The sequence below is a fragment of the Bos indicus genome, chromosome 14 (genome assembly GCF_029378745.1).
Source record: "Bos indicus isolate NIAB-ARS_2022 breed Sahiwal x Tharparkar chromosome 14, NIAB-ARS_B.indTharparkar_mat_pri_1.0, whole genome shotgun sequence".
NCBI lineage: Eukaryota > Metazoa > Chordata > Mammalia > Artiodactyla > Bovidae > Bos > Bos indicus.
Genome location: NC_091773.1, coordinates 3,713,485 through 3,733,497, shown reverse-complemented (window position 1 = coordinate 3,733,497; position 20,013 = coordinate 3,713,485). Strand labels below are relative to the sequence as shown.

The window sequence follows — 20,013 nt, the reverse complement described above, 5'->3', positions numbered from 1 at the left end:
ACGATAATATAAATAAAAATAAGAAATCTAGAAAAATCTCCTGCTGTTAAGAATAAACAGAAACAATAGTTTATGGAGAATGCTCTAACCAAGGACGTTGAGAAAGCCTGAACTTGGGTGTGAGACAGGATCATTTGATGCGGTAATTGCTGTCGTTGGACAGGAACACCCAAAAATTGTCCAGCATGGGGAAGGGACAGAGCCGGGGTGTGGAGGTCCAGCTGGGGACCGTCTCCATGGAAGCAGCCTGTCTGCAAGGCGCACACGCAGTGTGACCAGCTCTCTCCCTCATTTGCAAACTCGATTCTCCCAGGTGGACCCTAATGGTACTCGATGTGGAACAGCCTTCTGAGTTCGGTGGCTGGGATCCCAATTCCAGGTTTGTCGTCTCCACCTGCTGTGACCGCGGGCCAGTGAGTGACCCCAGGCCAGTGAGTGACCCCCTCTGTGCACCCCCGGGTTGGTTGGCAAGGGCAGAGGTGCCCCCATCCGTCCAGATGCAGTGCAGGCAGGCGTGTGCGGTGCCCGTGGGGGGTGGGGGGCACGCAGTGTGGGTCCACTGCCCTCCTCTCCGCACCGCCCTGCCCGCCGGCCGAGGAGCTGTGCCAGCCACCACACGCTCGCAGTGGAGACGCTGCTCGCAGCCAGCTACCCCGGTGGGAGCTAACTTTAGCCCAGTCACACGGCGCCATCACTGTCCCCGTGCCGAGAGCTTACAGGTCCCTGAGGAAGGTGTTTAAATATTTTTCCTTTTCCGAAGCCTGGTTCTCGCCTCTGCCATTTTCACCTTTGTGTGGCAGAAGGTATTTTTGCAAACGCAGCCAAGGTGGCAGCAATTTCGCAGCAAGAATGCGGCGTCCCTGTACGCACTGCTGCTATTTGGGGACTTGCAGGTGTATCCTGTATATCATTACAGGGCTCGTCACCCTCTCAAGGGAGGGGAGAGAGGGCAGGGTGCCTCCTCCAGGGAGCCCTCCTGGCTCAGGCCAGGTCTAGGGCACGGCCCGTGTGCCCCTGTAACAGTCCTGACCTCAGCACGGTTACTCCATCCCCTGCGTTGCTCCAGGCCGCGAAGAATGCCAGGACAGGGCTTGTCTGACCTGAGTCCCAGCAGAGTAGGGCTCAGGAAACATCCACAGAGTTTAATTACCACCCGGGGGGCTCTGCAGGGTCTGGCGCTTCAGAGGGGCTTTCTCTGCCCCTGAGCTGCTCTCTGTCCTGACAGCACTTGCCAGCCTGGGGGCCTCTATGCCAGGAGAGGACTGGGAGTTTGTGATGCAAAGTGAACAGGAGATGGCAGGTCTGGAGTTGGAGACCTGTGGGTCACGTGGGGGTGTGGGCACCCAGACTAGCCTCAACTCTGGCCCCCAGAGGGCTTCCTGGCAGAGGGGACTTTGCCTGCCAGTCCCCAGGCTGCGGGACAGGCTGATGGCCCTCCCTGGTTCTGAGCGTGGAGCAGGCACAGCGAACGCTTTGAGGATACACGTGTTGTACAGCACTGTTCAGGGCTTGATTCTCTTCCCACGGTGCCGGAAGGGATTTGACAAGTCAGGAGGTGGCAGCCCAGAGAAGTCCAGGCACTTATGGGAGATCACAGAGTCGTCATCATCACCAGGGCTCGGACACCATGCACCTATCAGGCCCCCAAGGTCAGGTCCGGCTCCCATCCCCGGAGGGTCTCCAGGGGGTCTACACAGTTTGACAATCCAGCTCTTGCCTCCAGGGGTGTTAGGGAGCCAGTAGCAAGGTCCCTGCTGTCAAGGAACAGTCGTCCTGCTGGGGGAATAAACAGTGAACCAGTTAACCATCAGGGTAAAGCCAGGAGTGGGTGACTGGGACGGTGAAATGTGGGCTGGACGGAGGGACGTTAGTGGGGGTGGTAGTCAGAGATGGAGCACCAAAGAACTGATGCTTTTGAACTGCGGTGCTGGAGGAGACTCTTGAGAGTCCCTTGGACCACAAGGAGATCAAACCAGTCCATCCTAAAGGAGATCAAACCTGAATGTTCATTGCAAGGACTGATGCTGAAGCTGAAGCTCCAATACTTTGGCCACCTGATGCAAATAGCTGACTCATTGGAAAAGACCCTGATGCTGGGAAAGATTGAGGGCAGAAGAGGGTGACATAGGATGAGATGGTTGGATGGCATCACCGACTCAATGGACATGAATTTGGGCAAACTCCTAGGGAATATGAGGGACAGGAAGGCCTGGCATGCTGCAGTCCATGGGGTCACAAAGAGTCAGACACGACTCGGCAACTGAAGAACAATTCAGGGATGGCACTGAAACAGAGGCGTGAACGACATGTTCAGATCCAGGAAAGGGCGTCTAAGCAGAAGGAGCAGCCTGTGCAAAGGCCCTGGGGCCAGGGGAGGGGTCTTGGCTTCTTCAGGGAAGAGCCAGAAGGCAGATGTGACTGGGATGTAAGCCTGGGGGAAGTTGGCACAAGGTGAGTTCAGAGGGCAGGGCTCTGAGCCTCCAGGGGGATGGGAGGCCGGACCAGATCATGAAGGTTCTCTGAGGCTATGGGAGGAAGATGGATTTCACTGGTGCACTCACGGAAGTCCATGTGTGCACTGCGTAGGGAGGGAGCTTAGGCACACCCCCTCATTGGATGGTGTGGGGCAGCCCCTTCCTGCAGTATCAGCCCCGCAGTGTGCCTGGGGAGCTCTCCAGCCTGGAGGTGGGGGCGAGGATCAAAAGCCATAAGGTGAGCCAGGCACCACACCAGCAGTCTCTGAGCTTGGGGTAGGGGTAGTGCAAGCTGCTTGGCTACAGAGTTGGATGGTCCTAGGTTGACCTTGGGCCTGTTACTTCACCTGAGTCTCAGTTTCCTCATCTGTGAAATGGGGACATGGTATGTTTTGCCCTTAGCAGAGTCAGTGGCACAGGCAAGCAGTGAAGGAAGCCGAGCTGGTCGTGTTTGTCTCTGTCTCCAGCTTTGAACCTCACTCTCTCATAAGCTGGACTTCCCTGGAAGCTCAGATGGTAAAGAATCTGCCTGCAATGTAGGAGACCCGGGTTCTATCACTGGGTCAGGAAGATGCCCTGGAGAAGGGACTGGCAACCCACTCCAGGATTCTTGCCTGGAGAATCCCATGAACAGAGGAGCCTGGCAAGCTACAGTCCATAGGATCTCAAAGAGGCAGACAACCAAATGACTAACACTTTCACTTTTTTTCACTCTCATGGGCTACTGTTTCTTTTCTAAGTGCAGGGACACTGTTGACTCCTGCATGACTGTCCTACGATTTTGAACCCAGCAGAGCAGGGGCTGGAACAGGAGGATCATGACATCAGAAAGGAAGGGCTGGGGAGTGGAGGACCAGAGAGAAGGCTAGAGAGCCTGGGGGCATCAGAGAGAAGAAGGGGAGATACAGGAATCAAAGGGGTGGGGGTGGGGGCAGATCAGAAAGAAGCGGGGAGATGCTGGGCAGGGCTGATACTATTGGGGTAAGTGTCCCTGACTTCGGTCCAGATGAACTCCTCTTTGGTGTTCCCACCCCAGTGTCTCTGTCTCTCTCCCAGACTTCATTTTAGAATCTGAGGCCAGAATAGAGCTACCGGTGTTCATTCTTTCTTGACACAAGTGTCTGTTAAGCATCTACTCGGCCGGTTCCTGGTCCAGGCCCTGGAGGCACAGAGGTGTGGTCAGGAAGCTTACACGTCACAGCCCAAGGCGCCGTGTACGTGCTCACCTCTGATCCCGCATCCACAGTGCTGTCTACAGCTCAGCGCACCCACCCTGCGCCCTCCCCTGTGCAGCCGTGCTTGGCCATACTGACCCGTGGTCTGGCCTGCACGGCAGGTGTCTCAGCCGTTGTGGAGAGCATCGGGAGAAGGGTCAGGCCAGACTCTGGGGCCAGGCCTCACTTCATCTCCTGTCCATCTGCCTTTTCTGAGCAGGCATCTTTGGCAGCAGGATTTGACTGAGTATTCAGTTTCCACTTGCCATCCTTCCTTCCCTCTCTCTTTCACTTAAGTGGGACCACGGTATGATGGCTCTCCCAGCTCCCTCCCCGTTTCCTCTCAAAGTGACTGAGCACTGTGCGTATTCAGTCATGTCGACTCTGCATCCCCTGGACTGTGCCCACCAGGCTCCTCTGCCCGTGGGATTCTCCAGGCAAGAATACTGGAGTGAGTTGCCATTTCCTCCTCCAGAGGATCTTCCCGACCCAGGGATCAAACCCTCATCTCCTGTGTCTCCTGCATTGGCAGGCGGATTCTTTACCACTGAGCCACTTGAGAAACCCCTCACTTAAGCGTCCTCCCTAGTAAATTTCTTGTGTAATTAGTTGCATTGCAACATCTGCTTCCTGGGGGACACAGACAAACATGGGGGTATTTTGCTGATAAAGAAAAATCATACCACCTGGGTGGGAGAGGTGGGGGGAGGGGCCAGAGCCCGACAGGAGGGAGAGAATTATACCTGGAGAGTGAGAGCATCCCATATCCAAATGGCTTCTGAATGAGTCAGATGGGGTGGGTTATCCAGCAAGTTATGGACTGAGTGCTTGTGACCCTCCCACCAGATTCATTTGCTGAAACCCTAACCCCCAGCGTGATGGCACTTGGTTGTGAGGCATTTGTGGGGGGTAACAGGTTTAGATGAGGTCCCAGGAGTGGGGCCCCCAACGGGATTAGAGTTCTTATAGAAAGAGGAGGAGACCAGAAACCACCTCCCCTATGGCCGCCTCAGCCACGTGAGGACAGGATGAGAACGGGCCATCTGCAAACCAGGAAGAGGGCCCCTGCCAGGCGCTGAGCCTGGGCTCCCCAGCCTCCAGAGCTGTGAGGGCTAAGTGTCTGGTGTCACCCTCACCGTCTGCGGCATTTCCTTACAGCAGCCTGAGCTGACTAAGACACATCAGTACCAGAAAAATTTTTAAATGAAAAACAAAATCAGTCATTCAGATCACAAAGGCTCATCCTGCTCATGTTGAGTTGACAGTAGCTCTTCGCACTGGTCCACTGAGACCCAGGCTGGCAGACACTCGCCTGCCCTAGGCTCCCATGATCCCTGACAGGGAGAGGGAACCTGGCAGATCTCACCACGGTCCCAAAGGCTTCTGCCCAGAAACCTCCTCTATCACATCTGGAGGCCACGCCAGTGGTCTTCTGTCCACTTTCATGCCCAGCATAGACCTTCGCCTGAGCATCCTGTTCCCAGGTAAGTTCCCGCTCACCTGTGAAGCCGAAGGAAGATTCTGCGATGACACTTTCCAAATTCTCCTCTATTCCCTGCCCCTTCTGAGAAAAAAAAAAAAAAAAAAAGACTCAAGAGAAGACTCAAATCTGGAAATAAAAGAGACAGGACAGAGCCCAGAGAATGAAGAAAAATGAAAAGGGAAAGACATAGTGAGCAGCAGACCTTGATATGTGGGTAAATTAAACAAAAATGAATCAGGATAGACCTGTCTCAGACTGTGCCATCTAAGTGCTAAGTAAGGGTTCCTGAAATTGAAGGTCTGTACTGGGAGGAAAAATTCTAATGATAGTCTATTTACAAAAGTCATAGCTCAGCAGTAGCTATGAGTTATGGCCGGGGGAGGGGGGGCGCAAATGATAAACTTTGCAAGGATCTCATCTTGGAGGGGAAGGGGAAAGGAAGAAAATAAAAGATGTCTGGAAGGGTCATCTTCTTAGACTGAGGGGGAATAATTAGCAGAAAAATAGAACATCTTATTGTGTGGAATAGTTGGTGTCTTACTTTCAAAGCAGAGAGATGTGGGAAACGGAACCATCAGCGCAATGGAAGGAGTCTTAGGGTCTATCCGCTTGGGTGAGCATAACAAAATACCAGTCTTGCCACAGGCTTGCACAACACATACTTGTTTCTGGAGGCTGGAAGTCCAGGATCAAGGGGCCTGCAAGACAGGTTTTGTTCTGAAGTCTTGCCTCTCGGTTTGCGACGGCTCCCATCTTGCTGGGTACTCACATGACCTCTTCTTTGGGCAGTGCTGGAAGGAGGGGCAGGAGAGAGAGAGAGAGTTCTGGTGTCTCTTCCTAGAAGGGCACTAATCCTCCTGGATCTGGGACCCATCCTTATGACATCATTTAACCTTAATTACCCCCAAGAAGCTCCATCCCCAAAACAGCTACTCTGAGAGTGACTGCTTCAACATATGAATCTGGGGGAGACACGTGAGAAAAGGGCCTACGTGGCGACTTCCAGATTAAGAAAGGGGAAGATGGAAGGAACAGCAACTTGATCAAGTCATCAAAAGTGAGGTAGAAACAATGATACAAAATAATCAACAACAGCATCTCACAGGAGCTACATTATATATGTAAGTGTTCGGAGCTTCAGTGGAAAGCATCGAGTTCTCCCGTGGAAGGATAGACCCTATCACACTGGGTTCAACACGCAACAGGAAGGCAGGCCAGTTGTCAGCTGTTTATTAGAAACACACTTGAAACAAAGTAATATTTTATATATTTAAAATAAATTGCTGAGAGGGACCTCCCTGGTGGTCCAGTGGTTTAGAATCTGGCTTGCAACGTGCAGGCTGGATCCCAGGTCGTGAACTAGGATCCCACGTCCCACACAGCAACTGAGTACACGTGCCACAATGAAAGATCCCGCATGATGCAAGGGAGACTCGACACAGCCAAATAAATATTAAAAGATAAGATCCATTTCTGGGAAAACATCTACAAGGATAAAGCAGATGAAAACAAAGTATCAAGTAGGACTGGCAGATATTAATTTCAACATGGTTTAAAATAATTGTATATGATACGTTAGAATGTTATACAGTGAAGTGCTATGCGGTCATAAGCCTGTATTTAAAAACAACAACAAACAACTACTTATCCAAGTGAAACCTACTAGTAAAGGAAGGAGAACCTGAGACAGGTAAAATCATAGTGAGAAAAAACTGCACCTTTTTGTGAGAAATGGACAAGAGTGTTAGAAATTAGGAAGCAATTGGAAGTTACGAGGCAATCAAATATATTGCATGGCCATTGACTCGAACCTAGTTTGAACAAATCAGGTTTTTAAAAGTCATTTTAGGGACAATTAGGGAAATTTGACTATGGATGGAGTTCTATATTATAGAACATCATCGTTATTTTCTCAGGTACAGCAACAGTTTCATGGTTAAGTAGGGAAGAGGCAAACTAGTGTCTAGGGGTGAAATGAAGCCTATAATTTAATTCTAAATACCGCAGTAAAAACAAACATAGCAAAATGTACAGCTATTGAATCTTGGTGATGGATGCTTTTATGTGTTATCTCTCTGCTTTTATGTATATTTAAAATTAAAAAACAACAAAGTAATAACAGAATTGAATAATGCAAATAATAACTGTGAATGGATATATAACATGCAGTTTTATACATTTATATATATGTATATATATATATATACATTTTAAATCAAATAGTGAATTCCTGTTTATGTGCCCAAAGGTCACTGAAGAAAATCAGGATATAATAGGCTCACAAGAAAATATTATCAGATTAAAGAACATAAGAGTGAAGTTTTCACAGGCCTCATGCTCCAGCCATATTCAATAGAGGGAAAGTGTTAGTCACTCAATCGTGTCTGACTCTGTGACCCCATGGACTGTATAGCCTACCAGATTCCTCTGTCCATGGGATTCTCCAAGCAAGAACACTGGAGTGACTTACCAGAGTCTCCAGGCAAGAATACAGGAGTGGCTTGCCATGCCCTTCTCCAGGAGAACTTCCGACCCAGGGACTGAACCTGGGTCTCCCGCGTTGCAGGCGGATTCTTCACCATCTGAGCCACCAGGGAAGCCGTGCATTGCAAGGTGAAATCTTAACCCCTGGACCGCCAGGGAAGTCCCTAGTATATGTTCCAACATTTTTTTCCTTGTTTCTTTTCCCAGATAGTATGTAATTTCTCTTTTGATTTTCCTCTTCAATCCGAGAGTTATGCAGGACTGTTTTACATTTGCAAACAAAGTGTGTTTGGCTCCCTTATTAGTGATGAAGGTTTCACGTTCCAATGGAGGGCGTGTGAGTTCGATCGCTGGTCGGGCAGCTAAGATCCCACATGCCTTGCCACCAAAACAAACAAAAAACAGAAGCAATATTGGAACAAATTCAATAAAGACTTTTAAAACAGTCCACATCAAATATGTACGTATGTATGTATATATACATACATGCTAAAGTTAACACAGCTTAGAAACACACAGCCTGACATACTTCCATTAGAGGGGCAAAGACTAAACATGGCATCATTTTTAGTGCTTGTTTCAAGCAATTAGGAAAAGAAACAACAAAAGAATCAATAAAAAGGGAATTCATAAGGTTAAGACCTGAAATCGATGAAATAGAAAACATTTTTAAATAGTGGGAAGAATATATAAATGTAAAAGCTTGTTCTTTGAAATGGCTAATAAAATAGAAAAAAACCCCTCGTGAGTCCAATTATGGAGAATGGAGAGACAGAGTAAAATTAGACAAGATTAGGAATGAGAAGGCAGACATACCAATATAACTACAGATACAGGGGAGATAAAAATAATTATGAGAGAATATTATATGCAACTCTGTGATAACAAATTGAAAACCTCAGGGAAATGGATGATTTCCTAGTAAAAGTAAATTACCAAAATCAGCCCAAGAAAAAATGGAAAATTTTAATAGACCAATTACCATAGAAGAGATTAGAAGGTGATTGGAGATCTGTCAGTGAAAAGACTGCAGAATCAGACCAGCTTACCACTGAATTTTATCTAATTTCTAAAGAACTAATCATTTTAATACTGTTTAAACTATTTGGGGCCATGGAAAAGGATAGAAGAGAAATTCCCTTATTCATTCTGTGCATCTAGAATATCTTTTAATACAAAATAAGGTGAAGAGTCAACTCATTAGAAAAGACCCTGGTGCTGGGAAAGATTGAAGGCAGGGGAAGAAGGGGATGACAGAGGAGGAGATGGTTGGATGGCGTCACCGACGTGATGGACATGAGTTTGAGCAAGCTCCGGGAGATGCTGATGGACAGGGAAGCCTGGCGTGCTGCAGTCCATGGGGTCGCAGAGTCAGACATGACTTAGTGACTGAACAGTGACAACAAAAGAGGAATTGTAGACCAACGGCACTTACGAATATAGATGAAAATTTCTAAATAAAATCCTAGCAAATGGAATCCAGTGACCAATTAAAAGAACAATATATCACCCTTCAGGTTCGTTGTGGGGAAGGACTGTGTGGTCGAGGACGCTTAGCCCTGGGACATTTTGTGAGCATATCGTCACCCCCTTCTCTGAGTATCTCTTGGCATAGCAGAGTATAGACACAGTAGGCAATGATCAGGGGGCTGAAATGAACCAGAGTGACCAGAACTAGGACATCCAAAGGAACCTTAATATCTGTTAGCAAATGCCAACATTTTATACGGAAATTTTGTGGGGTTTATTTCTAAAACAGACTCTAATTGTTTCAGCTTCTTTTAAATTTTCCAAAGGATTTTTTTCCCCCTGTTTGAAATACACTGAGGGAAAGGGAATTTTCTTGGTTTTAATTGTGTACCAGAGCACAAGATCTAATATTATTGAATTCTCACAGCAACTCTGTGGGGAGTGGATATGATTGACACTGAGGCTTGGCGAGGGGCAGAGACTTCCGAGAGCACTCAGAGGGTGGGGGCAGAGTCCAGATCTCAACCCTGCTGACACTCACTGCAAAGCCCAAGCTTTCCATGTGGAAGACTTACACGTGGAAGTCTCCTAGTGACTTCCTGGTTCAGGGAGGAGTTCCAGTCCATTTAGCCAAAGCCAGGAGCAATGGAACATAGAGTGGATCAGGTATCAGGAGACATGGGTTCTGTTTCATCCTCTGCCTGCTGGTGGCTTGGGCCAAGACTGTGAAAGCCTCTGCCCTTAGGCAATTCTCTGAATCCCTTTGCAGCTGGTCTCTGAAGGGCCAACAGTGGGTTGCTGTCCGTGGTGCTGAAGGTGCTCCTGCCCTAGGGCTTCCACTTCACCTATTTTCAGAGGAGCTGGCCTGGGCAGCTGCCAGGAACACACTGTGATTAATCAGCAGGTTTGAAATGGCAAACCGAATTCTAAAGGTGGAAGAAGGAATTTCTTTATTGGTTTGCTGAATCTGCGCCAAAGGAGCTTTCTTTCTTTCTTTCTTTCTTTTTTAACCAAAAGCCATGTCTTTGACAGTTCTCATCACCTGGGCCTGAATTGAACATCTCAATTTTTAGAGAGAAGCACAGAACTAAGTTCTCACTACCCAGGTGAATAAATGGAACATCATTTGATTCCCAGAGTCCAATTTTCCCTCTCAAATCCCATCCTTTTTCTCTGCTCCACATGGAATCTATGCTAAATTTTGTATAAGTAACTCATTTGCTTATCCTTATTGCTTTAAAAAAAAAAAAAAAACAACTTTTTGCTTTGGGGACTTCATGTAATTGGAATCATATTGCATGTGCTTTTCTGTTGGCCGCTTTCTCCCATCAATGTTATGTTTTGGAAATGGATCCACATTGTTGCATATTCATCATTGTACATTATTCTGCTATACAGATATGCTAAAATGGATCTGCACATTCCATCCTTTCTATGGAATGTGAGCTGATGTCCTTTTTTTCCCCCTGCTATGAACAACTATTCTGGCGCCCAGCTCACATTACACACGCCATGTGTGTATTCACTGTGGTATGTACCTGGCAGTTAAGTCACTGGGTCACGGCAGATGACCAGTTCAACCTCACTAGGAGTGGAAGAAGCTTCTGCTGCTCATACTCTCCTCACTATAAGGGACAGGCCACACATCTTCAGTCGCTGACTTGTTCTTTTCTATGGATTCTGAGCATGAGTGACCTACATTATTTCTAGGCTAAATAACTGTATAACAGTGGGAGACTCTCCTCAAGTTTCTCCTAGTTTGTGACTTGTCTTTCCATCTTCTTTAGGTATCTTTTGATGAAAAGAAATTCTTAGTTTTAATACAGTGACATTTATCATTTTTTATGGCTTGTGCTTCTTGTGTCTTATTTAGGACATCTATCCCTACCCTGGGATCAGAAGATATCTTTAATATCTTGTAAATGTTTTACACTTTGCCTTTTACATTTAGGTCTTAACCTACAGTAGGTTTTTTTGTGTGGTGTGTACTAGGGCCCAATATCTCTTTCCCTATGGCTACTCGCTTACTTTCTGAGACCATTTAGGGAAAAGTCCACCCTCTTCCACTGATATGTGACAGCAATATTTCACACGTCACGTCCCTATATGCATGCCTCTGTTCCTGGACTTTCCTTTGGTCCATTTTTCTATTCCACATTGTGTACTTGTTTAACATTATGATACATTTTGACTTATTCTTTAAGAGTATGTTGGCTATTATTGGGCCTTTGCGTTTTATATATGAATTTTAGAATCAGTTTGCCAAGCTTCACTAAAAACTGTTAAGATTTTTATTGGTGTTGTGTTGAACTGATAGATCAATTTAGTGAGAATTTACATCTTTATGAGAGAGTCTTCCAACTATTTATTTAGATCTCCTTTAATGTCTTCCCATAAATTTTTTATAACATTCTCCATAATGGTCTTAGCACATTAGAGAAAAGATTTATTCCTGGATTCTATTTTCCTTTTGTTTCTGTAACAAGTTACTGCAAACTTGGTGGCTTAAATAGCACAAGTTGCTTATCTTGGAGTTCTTGAAGTCAGAGTCCAAAATGAGTCTCTCTGGGCAAAAGTCAAGATGTGCCCAGGGCTTCGTCCGTGTGAGCGAAAGCGCTAGTGGAGAATCTGTTTCCACTAGGCTAGTGGAGAAGCCTTTTCCAGCTTCTCGAGGTTGAGGCTCAAGGCCCCTTCCTACATCTTCAAAGCCGGCAACTTCAGGCTAAATTCTTCTCACACTGCCATCTCTCGGGTTTTCTTTTGTCTCCCTCTTTCCCTTTTAAGGAACCTTGTGAATACACTGGACCCACATGGATAATCCAGAATCATCTCCCTAAAGTCAAGCTATCAGCAACTTTCTCTGTACCCATAATTCCTCTTTGCCATGAACCCATCATTCTCACAGGTTCTAGGAATCAGGACATGGACATATTTGGAACCTCGTTATTCTGCCTACCATGAATTCTTTATACTTTTTGTAGTTCTATAAAAGGTAATGTTTACAACTATTTTCTAGATGGTTTTGGTTGTGGCACAAAATGCTGTGGATTTTCTATACTGATTTTGTATCCAACAAGATTGCTGAAGAAAGTGAAAGTGAAGTCGCTCAGTTGTGTCCAACTCTTGGTGATCCATGGACTACACACACCCACCAGGTTCCTCTGTCCATGGGATTTTCCAGGTAAGAATACTGGAGTGGGTTGCCATTTCCTTCTCCAGGGGATCTTCCCAACCCAGGGATCGAACCCGGGTCTCCTGCATTGCAGGCAGACACTTTACCCTCTGAGCCACCGGGGAAGCCCCAACATTGCTGAGCACTTATTAATTCTAATAAACCTGAAGATTCTCTAGGATTTAAGTATCAGTTCAGTTCAGTTGCTCAGTCGTGTCTGACTCTTTGCGACCTCATGAATCGCAGCACGCCAGGCCTCCCTGTCCATCACCAACTCCCAGAGTTTACACAAACCCATGTCCATTGAGTCGGTAATGCCATCCAGCCATCTCATCCTCTGTCGTCCCGTTCTCCTCCTGCACCCAATCCCTCCCAGCATCAGGGTCTTTTCCAATGAGTCAACTCTTCGCATGAGGTGGCCAAAGTACTGGAGTTTCAGCTTTAGCATCATTCCTTCCAAAGAAATCCCAGGGCTGATCTTCAGAATGGACTGGTTGGATCTCCTTGCAGTCCAAGGGACTCTCAAGAGTCTTCTTCTCCACCACCACAGTTCAAAAGCATCAATTCTTCGGCGCTCAGCCTTCTTCACAGTCCAACTCTCACATCCATACATGACCTCTGGAAAAACCATAGCCTTGACTAGACGGAACTTTTAAGTATAACTGATGATAAAATGTGCAAATAATGACAGTTTTGTTTCTTTGTTTCCAGCTCTTATGCCTTTTATTTGCTCTCCTACCTAAGTTTCCGTGTTGGCATGGGCCGGTTATACAATGTTGAATGAAAGTGGGGATAATGAGACCCCTTGTTGTGTTCTCCATCTTAAAGAGAGTGCCTACATTTCAACATTAAGAATAATGTTTGCTCTATATATATTCTTTATAGATATCCTTTTATTAGGTTAAAGAAACTCTTCTAGACCTAGATTACTAAGAGGCTTTTGTGGGAGGGTTGGTTTTTTTAAAAGTCATAAAAGGATGTTGACTCTTATCAAAGACTTTCCCCATATGTAAGAATTATATGCTTTTTCTTCTTTAATTTACTAGTGTGGTGGATTCATTGATATCTTTTCCAATGTAAAACCAACCTTGCATTCTCTGGATGAATACAGCTTGATCGTGGTCTTCTTTTACACGTTACTGAATCTGTTTGCTAACATTTAGATTCAAATTTTTGCATCTACATTGATGTAAGATTTAGCCTAAAATTTTCTTTTCTTATGCTATATATGTTAGATTTTGATATCAAGGTTATACCAGCCTCATAAAATATATCTGAGTGCTTTACCATCTTTTGCCATGTTCATAAATATTTTGTGTGGCACTGGAGTTTTTTGTTCCTTGAATTAGAATTCACTGGTAAAAACCATCTGGACCTGGAATTTTATTTTTGAAAAGTTTTTAAGATTTTTAACAATGGATTTGATTTCTTTAATGGTTTTAGGATTATTCATCCTATTTATTACCAGAGATTTTAATTTGTATTATATTTATTAGAAATTTTATATTTCATTTATACTTTCAAGCTTGTTATGAATGTCACCATAATTTCCTCTTATTCCTCAACAATATTCTATTGTTATAAGATCTGATGTTCCCTCTTTATTTGTAATGTGGCTATTTGTGCCTTTTCTTTTTCCTTTATTAATCTACTCAGAGTTTTCTCAATTTTATTAGCCTTTTCAAGAAACAACCTTTGGCTTTTTGCTATTGTGGCTCTCTTTCTTATTTTATTAAGTTATGATCTTATCTTTATTATATTCTTCTGTTTTCTTTGATCTCCTCTGCCATCTCTTTTAGCTCCTAGAGATGGTGCTTTGTTCATTAACTTTCACACTTTTCTCTTTTGAATATAAGCATTTAAGTTTATAAAACATTCCTCTAAATACTGATTTATCTGCGTCATACAAGTTCTGATATACTTTTGTTGCTGTTCAATTTCAGTATCTCCTACTTTCCATGGCGATTTCTTCTCTCAACTCTGAGGTATCTAGAGGTATTTACTAAATTTCAACTACATGAGAGCTTTATAATTATCTTTTGGTGATACATTTCTAACTTAGGTATACGGGGTTCAGATAACGCATCCCTATGGTAACAGTCCTCCGACTATGTGTTACTGTTCAGTTGTGTCCAGCTCTTTGCGACCCCCTGGGCTGCAATACGCCAGGCTTCCGTCCTTTGTTTTCTGAAAGTTGACTTTTAAGCCAGCTTTTTCACTCTCCTCTTTCAGCCTCATCAAGAGACTCTTTAGTTCTTCACTTTCTGCCATTAGAGTGGTACCATTTACATGTCTGAGGTTGCTGATTCTTCTCCCGGCAATCTTGATTCAACTATTTACACGGCCATAAAGCAAATCTTGCATGTGCTTGATATATTTTTCTAGGCTGCTGAGTATTCAGTGTAAATGCATTAAATCAAACTGAATGATGGAGTTTTACAAACCCTTTATATCTTTAACGATTTCTGTCTTCTCCGTCCTTGAGTTACTGTGAGATTTGTCCGTGTCTCCTTGCGGTTCTACCTGGTTTTCTTTGTGGATTTAAAGTTGTGTTATTGGTTGCACACATAACTGGAGTTATTATAGGTGTCCTGATGTTATTACTCTTGTCATCATGAGGTTATTATTTTTATCACTTGAAGTACTTTATTTTTTACTTTAGACTCACAGTTTATTAGGATTTTTGCTGGTACATTTTTTCCAATATTTTATTCCAACCTACTATATCCTTATGTTTTAGTGTCTCTTGTAAACATCATAAACATGAATTTGTGGGTTTTATATCTAGTCTTTTATCTGGGATATTTAGTTTATTCCAAGTACTGATATGTTTACTTCTATAACTTATTTTATAACCACTTCTAGGTGTTACTTTACTGCTCTGTGCCCCATGTTTCTCAACTGTAATATGGGGGACAGTAGTATCATTATGATTGCCATTTTATTTGTTCTGTCATTTCTATTTATTTCTTTGGTCCTTTTTCTTTTCCTTCTTCTTTTTGATTGAATAATTAGTTTTCCTTATTCAATTTTTTTGGAGAAACTTGTTTAGAAGTTGTTCGTACTATTTCTCATTCTCTTAATGCTGATCCCAGAAATTGAAACTTCCATAAACCCAGCACCAAAGCCTAAGTCTATGTTACTCAACATCTTTATCCTCCTCCTGAATCTTTATAATTGAAATTAAAGCAGTTTTTAGAAAACATTGATTCCAATCATCCCCTTACCAAAACCTGTTATTTTTCTATACATGTCAATTGTTTTAATCATTATCATACAGTGAATGTCTGATTTAGATTTATCCACACGTGTGCCCCTCAATCCGTTGTTCCTTCTTTCTTGTGTCTCTGACTTTCTATCTGGCATCAATTTCTTTCTGCTTGAGATTCATTCTTCAGAATTCCTGTTGTGAGGTTTCAGTGGTGGAAAACCCTATTTTTGTTGAAAGTATAATCATTTCACCTGTTGAAAAATACTTGTACCACTCAGCGCATTCTCATTCTCTATACCACTGACTTCTGGACTTTGTTTTTGCTGATGAGAACTCAGTTGTCAATCAAATTGCCACTTCTCTGAAGGCAATTTGTCTTTGTCTTTCTAGCTCCTTTTAAATCATCCCTTTGCATCTGGTCTTTGAAACTGTATTATTATATGTCTATTACATCTTTAAAATGTTATGCGACTTGTAATTTATTGGGCTTGTTACACATGTGGACTTGTGTCTTTATCAAAGTTCTCAGTCATTATGCTTTCAAATACTGACTTTTCTCCATCCTCTGCAACTACTTCTCTAGGAACTTGATTAGATGTATATGAAGGTGTCTCACTCTGTCTGCTGTGCTTCCTTAAGTCTCTTTCATATTTTTTGTTCTTTCTGGGCTGCACTTATAACGTCTTCAGCTCTTTCATTTACTAGCTCTGCCCCAAGCTGGGTTTAATATACTCTCCAACCTATTCGTTAAGTATTTAATTTCAGCTCTCTTTTTCAAGTATAGGAGGTGGTCCATTTGATTATTATTTTATGATGTTCTAGACCCATTATAATCTTCTTTTTCATTTCTCATAACATATAAAGCATACTTATTTTGTAGCCTGTGTCTGATAAATCCAATATCCTATCCCTCTTCAGGCCTGAGTTTGCTGCTTTTATTTCTTCTGGCGCTCACACATGATGCATTGTTTCCTTGTATATTTAATGACTTTCTTTCTTTTATAACTCTGAATTATTCATGTTCCTTGTAGAAATCCTCAGAGATTTGGGACAAGAGTAGATTCCTCCAGAAAGGATACATTCTCTTCTGTAAGATGTCTGATGTGTGTACATATCTAGGATCATTTTCAAATTAATGAACAACTTGAAGTTTGGGGGTGGCTTTCCAGGACTGTGCCTCGGAGGGCCAATTTGGGATGGAATCAACGGGTTGAGTCAGGACAGTTTCATTTCCATTCTCTGAGTTTGGTAGGGCTCCCAAATTACTGGGGAGTGGTCTTCTATTAGATTTCTTGCCTGGTGGGCTCTGGGGTTTGTCTTCCTCCTTCCTGTTTCATGAGGCTGCAAAAACTGATGTTCCTGCTTTGGCAAAACCCTCCAAATGAAAGTTGGCGTCAGTTCATCGCTAGCCTTTTTGGATTCTGCCTACACACAGGTACCAGGCTGAGTATCTCTTACTTTCCTGCCAGCTTGTGGGTGCACTCGCAAACATGTTTTTACACAATTACCACCGTTTTCAGTTGTTTTCAATAGGAGCTTGGTCTGGGCCTCTGCTCCATCATGGTGACACCCTCTTTTGATCTTTCCCTATCATCTGTCTTAATCCCTTAAGTCACTGTTCAGAGGCCCCAGGAACCAGGGGTTGACAGGCATAGCTCAGCCTCTTCCTGCTTACTGGGACCAGGCTGGCTCTTCAGACCTCAGAGACCTCAAACAACGACTGCGTTGTGTGAAACCACCCACACTTGCGGCTTTCACTGGACTACACAGTCATGGAGCTCACTCCTTTGCTAGGGAACCCCTTTCCCAGGTGAGCACCTGCATTAGAAACGCCTGCCTCATGTTCTCTCACTTCACCTCATCAATGAACCCGTGCAGAGGCCTAGTGGAGGACAGTGAACTCACATGCTCAGCTCTGCGATTCCGGGCACACGCCAGGATGTGGACGGGAGGACATGCAGGCAACGGGAGGGGGGCGAAGTGGGAACCAGTATTCACAAGGAGTTGCTCTCATGTGTAGAAAGGTTGGAGATCAAACAGAACTCTTAACATGAAAGTTCCCATGAAATAAGTATTTTCATCTCCATTTATTCAGATGGAAAAAAAAAAAATCGAGTCCAAAGTGACGTGTCTGAGGTCATAAGTTGACAAATGGCTGAGTCAGAGTTCAGTACCTGGGGCATCTTCCCGTGGACCCAGACTCTGCTCGGTGAATTTCGGATGACAGAGTCTGACGGTGGGGTGATTTTAGGGTCGTTGCAGGCCTGTCCTGCCTGAAGGGACCAAATGTCAGGAGGGCAAGGCCAAGCCGGCTCAGCTGGTGGGATGAAAAGGACACGGGCTATTCCCGGCTTAGCCGCCTCTGGCCCTCGGAGGGAGGAGGGGTCCAGACACGGAAGCTGTAGCACTGCAGGGCCCGGGAGCCGGCAGTCTGGGACCTGAGAACCAGGATGCATCGTCCAGACGGCAGCACCTGGGTCTGCTGCCTCAGCCACATAGCTGGAACGCCCCAGCCACAAAAACGCCCCACCCCTGCTCTACACGCTTCCCTGGCTCCTGCTGGCCCCACGACGGAGCTCCAGATATTCACGGTCCACGCAGGACTGCCCTCAGGCTCGACTCAGTTCACCTCCTCCACCGTGGGAGGCATTCGCGACACAGGCCTCAGCTGGGTCACCCTTTGGGGTGCCTGGGTTCGTTCCAGCACCCACTCCTTGAGGAAGCCTTGCGAATTCTCTCTTGGAGCATCCGGTAACTTCTCTGATAACTGCTGTATTTGTTTGGGAAACTAGAAAACACTCGCAGTTCCCATGACCCTCTTCAGGTTTGATAGTCTGCTAGAACAGCCCAGAGAATTCAGGAAAACACGTAACTTATGTCGACCAGTTGATTATAAGTGACATTACAAAGGATACAGATGAGGAGGCGCCCAGGGCGAGGTCTGGGAGGATTCCGGGTGCAGGCACTTCTGTCCCTGTGGAGCTGGCACAGACGGCCTCTGGCTCGTGGACGTGTTCACCGACCAGGAAGCTCTCCACACCCACTGTGGAGGGCGTTCTAAGAGGGCTCCATCCTGCAGGCTTGATCAATTAACTTACCCTCTAGCCCCTTCTCCTCTCCTGGACAGTGGGGGTGGGACAGGAAGGTCCAAGTTTCTGGTCTCACTAGGCCTTTCTCGTGACCACACTGAAGCCACCCAGGAGCCCACCCAGAGCAGCCTCTTCAGAACAAAAGTTGCTCCTGTCACCCAAGAAATTCCAAGGGGGTGAAAGAGCTGTATCGGAGGCTGAGGGCAGAGACCCAGTGTCTACTACGTCACACTTAGCTGATCCTGGAAAATGGCTGTGGCAAGTCCCCACTCTTGGCCCCCAAGGTTCCCTGGAGTTCCTAGTGCTCCCAGGGCTCCCAAGGCCAGTGTCTGATCTGTTCACAACTGAGGACGGGTGGTGTTCAGGGATGACCCCCTGCAGGATGGACACACACCGGCCAGCTCATGCCGCTGGGGGCGGGCCAGGGCGGAGGCTGCCTTCTCACTCCCCCCAGGGTCCTTGGGGATGTCAGCCCTGGGGACCCGCAGGTCCTTCTGCACTGGCTTGTCCCTGCCCTGACCCCTCATTCCCCCCTTGGGGGTCCCCCACCTCCCAGACGCGCTTGTGTGCCCCGGGGCCCTCAAGCGAAGCCCCTCCCTGGGCTGGCCTGTACAAGCAGCCAGCTGCATGCCCTGGGCAGGCCTCAGGAAAAGCAAGGCCCAAGAGGGTGGAGGCCGGTGCAGTGGGGGGAATGGGCGCCACGGGCCTCGCGGCAGCTCTGCGTTTGCACCAGTGCTTCCTCCCTGCCACCGCAGGGCAGCTCAGCCCCGCTCGGGGCAAGTCAGGATGCCCGCACTCAGCCCAGCTCCTGGCAGACGACAAGCCGCCTGCAAAACCACCAGGGGCAGCCTGGCCCATGAGGTGCGGGCTTAGGCCCTGAGATAGAGCTGCGAGTTCCCGCCTTCTCCACTGGTGATCCCGCCAGAGAGACAGACTGAGACCCGGCTCAGGCTACCCATGACCCTGAGCTCCGTCCCCCCGGAGTAGGCGAAGGCAACCGTCACGGGGGGTGGATCCAAGGCTGGTTACAGGATTCCCACCTCCAAGCTTCACCTCAACTTCTGGAGGCCAGTGTCACCCCAAACACCTTCCCAAGTGTGTGTGTATCAGTCTCCCCGTCTGCATGAGGCAGCGCCCAGGGGCCCAGAGTGTTCGGGGACTGCCCAGCAGGGCCGGGTCCCCGCCACACCTGGCTCTGGGAGGCGCTGACCAGGAGACACGTGCAGCCCATGGAGGTAGGCCCAGGAGCTCTCTGCTGCCCTGAGCCTGTAGCTCTGCTTGAGAGGTTTTCTAGCCAGGGTGCACCAGTCCCTGTGAAGGGGTGCCCGTCTCTGAAATCTCGGGGCTTCCAGCGGCCTCACGCCCCAGGCCCACGACGGCCTGCTCCCTGCACCTCCCGCTCTGCTCCATGAGTGG

The 20,013-nt window shown here is 46.4% G+C and overlaps 1 long non-coding RNA gene across 1 annotated transcript; it reads right to left on the bottom strand.

Annotated features, from left to right (window-relative positions):
* On the bottom strand, nucleotides 1-19,136 carry LOC139186862 (uncharacterized). Its single transcript, XR_011570468.1, has 4 exons — nucleotides 7,642-19,136; nucleotides 5,834-5,962; nucleotides 5,189-5,252; nucleotides 1-1,776 (listed from the first exon to the last, which is right to left on the bottom strand). It is a non-coding gene; the product is annotated as an uncharacterized lncRNA (long non-coding RNA).
* Nucleotides 19,137-20,013: the final 877 nt, after the last annotated feature.